A 5,006-nucleotide genomic window follows, 5' to 3' on the forward strand; every position below is an offset into this window, starting at 1 on the left:
TTTTAGATCGAGGATGTACTAAAAAAAATTTTTTCATATCAAGGATGTACTAAAAAAATTTTTTTTAGATCGAGGATGTACTAAAAAAATTTTTTTTGATCGAGGATGTACTAAAAAATTTTTTTTAGATCGAGGATGTACTAAAAAAAATTTTTTCATATCAAGGATGTACTAAAAAATTTTTTTTTAGATCGAGGATGTACTAAAAAAATTTTTTTGATCGAGGATGTACTAAAAAAATTTTTTTCATATCAAGGATGTACTAAAAAAATTTTTTTCATATCAAGGATGTACTAAAAAAATTTTTTTTAGATCGAGGATGTACAAAAAAAATTTTTTTGATCGAGGATGTACTAAAAAAATTTTTTTAAGATCGAGGATGTACTAAAAAAATTTTTTTCATATCAAGGATGTACTAAAAAAATTTTTTTTTAGATCGAGGATGTACTAAAAAAATTTTTTTTGATCGAGGATGTACTAAAAAAATTTTTTTAGATCGAGGATGTACTAAAAAATTTTTTTTTGATCGAGGATGTACTAAAAAAATTTTGTTTAGATCGAGGATGTACTAAAAAAATTTTTTTTGATCGAGGATGTACTAAAAAAATTTTTTTCATATCAAGGATGTACTAAAAAAATTTTTTTTAGATCGAGGATGTACTAAAAAATTTTTTTTATATCGAGGATGAACTACAAAATTTTTTTTTGATCGAGGATGTACTAAAAAAAATTTTTTCATATCAAGGATGTACTAAAAAATTTTTTTTTAGATCGAGGATGTACTAAAAAATTTTTTTTTGATCGAGGATGTACTAAAAAAATTTTTTTCCTATCAAGGATGTACTAAAAAAATTTTTTTTAGATCGAGGATGTACTAAAAAAATTTTTTTTGATCGAGGATGTACTAAAAAAATTTTTTTAGATCGAGGATGTACTAAAAAAATTTTTTTTAGATCGAGGATGTACTAAAAAAATTTTTTAGATCGAGGATGTACTAAAAAAATTTTTTTAGATCGAGGATGTACTAAAAAAATTTTTTCATATCAAGGATGTACTAAAAAAATTTTTTTTAGATCGAGGATGTACTAAAAAATTTTTTTTTGATCGAGGATGTACTAAAAAAATTTTGTTTAGATCGAGGATGTACTAAAAAAATTTTTTTTGATCGAGGATGTACTAAAAAAATTTTTTTCATATCAAGGATGTACTAAAAAATTTTTTTCATATCAAGGATGTACTAAAAAAATTTTTTTTAGATCGAGGATGTACTAAAAAAATTTTTTTTGATCGAGGATGTACTAAAAAATTTTTTTTAGATCGAGGATGTACTAAAAAAAATTTTTTCATATCAAGGATGTACTAAAAAATTTTTTTTTAGATCGAGGATGTACTAAAAAAATTTTTTTGATCGAGGATGTACTAAAAAAATTTTTTTCATATCAAGGATGTACTAAAAAAATTTTTTTCATATCAAGGATGTACTAAAAAAATTTTTTTTAGATCGAGGATGTACAAAAAAAATTTTTTTGATCGAGGATGTACTAAAAAAATTTTTTTAAGATCGAGGATGTACTAAAAAAATTTTTTTCATATCAAGGATGTACTAAAAAAATTTTTTTTTAGATCGAGGATGTACTAAAAAAATTTTTTTTGATCGAGGATGTACTAAAAAATTTTTTTTAGATCGAGGATGTACTAAAAAAAATTTTTTCATATCAAGGATGTACTAAAAAATTTTTTTTTAGATCGAGGATGTACTAAAAAAATTTTTTTGATCGAGGATGTACTAAAAAAATTTTTTTCATATCAAGGATGTACTAAAAAAATTTTTTTCATATCAAGGATGTACTAAAAAAATTTTTTTTAGATCGAGGATGTACAAAAAAAATTTTTTTGATCGAGGATGTACTAAAAAAATTTTTTTAAGATCGAGGATGTACTAAAAAAATTTTTTTCATATCAAGGATGTACTAAAAAAATTTTTTTTTAGATCGAGGATGTACTAAAAAAATTTTTTTTGATCGAGGATGTACTAAAAAAATTTTTTTAGATCGAGGATGTACTAAAAAAATTTTTTCATATCAAGGATGTACTAAAAAAATTTTTTTTAGATCGAGGATGTACTAAAAAATTTTTTTTTGATCGAGGATGTACTAAAAAAATTTTGTTTAGATCGAGGATGTACTAAAAAAATTTTTTTTGATCGAGGATGTACTAAAAAAATTTTTTTCATATCAAGGATGTACTAAAAAATTTTTTTCATATCAAGGATGTACTAAAAAAATTTTTTTTAGATCGAGGATGTACTAAAAAAATTTTTTTTGATCGAGGATGTACTAAAAAAATTTTTTTAGATCGAGGATGTACTAAAAAAAATTTTTTTAGATCGAGGATGTACTAAAAAAATTTTTTTTAGATCGAGGATGTACTAAAACAAATTTTTTTTATTTTTTATTTTTTATTTTTTTTTAATTTTTTTTTAGAAGCGAAAGGAAAATCATTTATTACTATTTTTAATTAAGAAACAAGAATAAAAACAAAACACTCATTTAGCGCTTGAAAGCAGGGAATCATTTGAATGCTCAAGAACGAATACTGAGCCGTTTCGAAAACTTGGAATGATCGTCTCCCTTCGTGAAACGCTGGAATTCGTACCAGTTCTAAAAGTGATCTCAATACAAACGAGTATCGCATGCTATTGCACAATATTGGAGTCATTTAGCGTCCCCAATTTTGTTGGAACCGCTTCGAATGTTTTGTACAAAAGAAGTTTATTAGTTTAAAAAGTCAAGAAGATCGCTCAAGCGCCACAACGGTGGTTTCGCGAATGTTTCCGCATCATTTAAGTATCAAACTATTCGCAAGCGATTTAGGCAACAAATCGGCCCATCAAGTCACTGATTGCCTCGCAGGTGGTCAAATGGACAGATTAAGATTCGGTAGTGGCATGCCACCCACAAGGGGTAGTTACTGATCATCTACCCCGTAAAAAGTACATTGCTTTAGTCTGCATAGCAACAGCGGATGTGTTTCGTTTTTGTTCCGCGTAGTTGTCCTAATCCTTATTCCAAAAAAAAAAAAGAAAAAATTACTAAACAAATAAAAACGAAAAGGGAGTGAAACAATGCGAGAGAGCGAAAGAGAGAGAGAGAGAGAACCAAAGAGAAAGAGAAAAGAAGCAAATAAACAAACAAAACAAAGAGCTTCCTGCACGTCACGTGAACAATTAACCGAACAACTTGAAGCGCAAGTTTTCGAAGGACCGCTAGGACGCGCAAACTCTCCACTGCTCTCGGAACCCGCGGCCTGCGACCTACCGTACAATTCGTACAACTTCATCCGCTTCTAACCTACGGCTATAGGGCACCCGACTGGCTGGCTGGCCGCTTTCGGCCAATTACTTACTGCTAGAGGCCGCCGTAGTAGTGTCCGCCGGTGCATTGCTTATTCGTGACGCAGAGCGTCCGCTTCCAGCGCGATTTGGCAAAGTTCTTCTTCAGCTGCTCGGACACGGTACCGTGGATGTGCTTGCTGCTGGCCGAGATGCTGTTGCCCGTGATCCAGGGAACACGTGAACCGCCTCTCCACGTTCACGCACATCAGATGAACGGATGAAGTCCTTCGCACGAGTCGCTGATCTCGTCCCAGTACGGTGAGTCGAACACGAACTCACCCTTCACGGTTCTGGGCGAACACAGCAGGATGTACGAGATGACGCCTATGCTCCACACGTCCACCGCCTTTGCACCCCGAAATCCTCCATCTTCGAGAGACCAAAGTCACTGATCATGATCTTGCTGTCTTCCGCCGGGCTGTAGGACAGCAGGTTCTCCGGTTTCAGGTCCCGGTGCACAACGCCCTGCTTCGATTTGTCCTCGAACGTCTCCAGCAGCTGGACGATGTTGGGATGCGCAAACCGGGGTTGTCCCTCCCAGTGGCGGATCCGGTCGTGTGCACATCGCGCTTACCATCGCTTCAACACCCGGAACTCGTTCTCCCGGAGAGCGAGTCCTCCTTGCCCTTGAGCGCCCTTTTTTTGTCAATGATCTTGACCGCGTACTGTTGGGCGGTTTCCTTGGCAGCTTGTCGCAGCCATCCTTCACGTCACGTTGCGCACCTTCTTGCCCGAGTTCTTCTGCCCGAACAGGGGCCATCTCGCGCACTAAGCACCCGCTGGGTTTGCCGGGCCCGGTGGGCAACACTGGCTACTGCAGCTCGTTGTTGTCCTTTGATGCTGACGGGTTCTACTCGCTTGGGTGCTGGCGGCTTTTTTTTTTTCTTCTTTGTTTCGCCCACCGTTTGTCCTTCAGCCGAAAAAAAAAGGGGCCCTTTTTTGCTAAAACGTTACTCGTTTTGTGAAGGCGCCGAAGCCGAAGCCAGCGTGGCCAGTGACACAATCAGTTTTTGCTACTACCCACTACTACCCACTACAGCGTACACGTCCCGGTGGTTCCCGGTGGTTGTGTACGGGCGCATTAAGGAACGGGTGCCGGTTTCTCCGCTTGTGCGCTCGTTCCGTCGCGTCAAATTGTGCCACCATCGAAACCGTGCCACAACCCGGTACGTCGTCGTCGTCGTCGTCGTCGCCGTGTACCTGGCAGGATTTTGTCCCTCGACCACCTCGAGCGACAGTGGTGTGTGCCTTCTGGGTTTTTTGATTGTTGTTGTTGCTCTCTCTCTCTCTCTCTCTCTCTCTCTCTCGCGCGCGCGCGCTCCTGGAGGAACGCGATCTCTTAGCAGGCTTATCTCGGCTGCTGCAACACGGTCGATTTAGTGGGCTTCGCGTGCCATGGCCAACATACTCGGACGGGCACACGTACACGGGACACACAAAAATTTTTTTAGATCGAGAATGTACTAAAAAAATTTTTTTAGATCGAGGATGTACTAAAAAATTTGTTTTAGATCGAGGATGTACTAAATAAATTTTTTTAAGATCGAGGATGTACTAAAAAATTTTTTTTGATCTAGGAAGTACTAAAAAAATTTTTTTTAGATCGAGGATG

The 5,006-nt window shown here is 35.8% G+C and overlaps 1 pseudogene; it reads right to left on the reverse strand.

The window, feature by feature from the left end:
* Positions 1-3,407: 3,407 nt before the first annotated feature.
* LOC128730096 (calcium/calmodulin-dependent protein kinase type 1-like) lies at positions 3,408-4,540 on the reverse strand (annotated as a pseudogene).
* Between the last annotated feature and the right edge of the window lie 466 nt (positions 4,541-5,006).

The sequence above is a fragment of the Anopheles nili genome, unplaced genomic scaffold, assembly GCF_943737925.1.
Source record: "Anopheles nili unplaced genomic scaffold, idAnoNiliSN_F5_01 U_low_cov_6, whole genome shotgun sequence".
Lineage (NCBI taxonomy): Eukaryota > Metazoa > Arthropoda > Insecta > Diptera > Culicidae > Anopheles > Anopheles nili.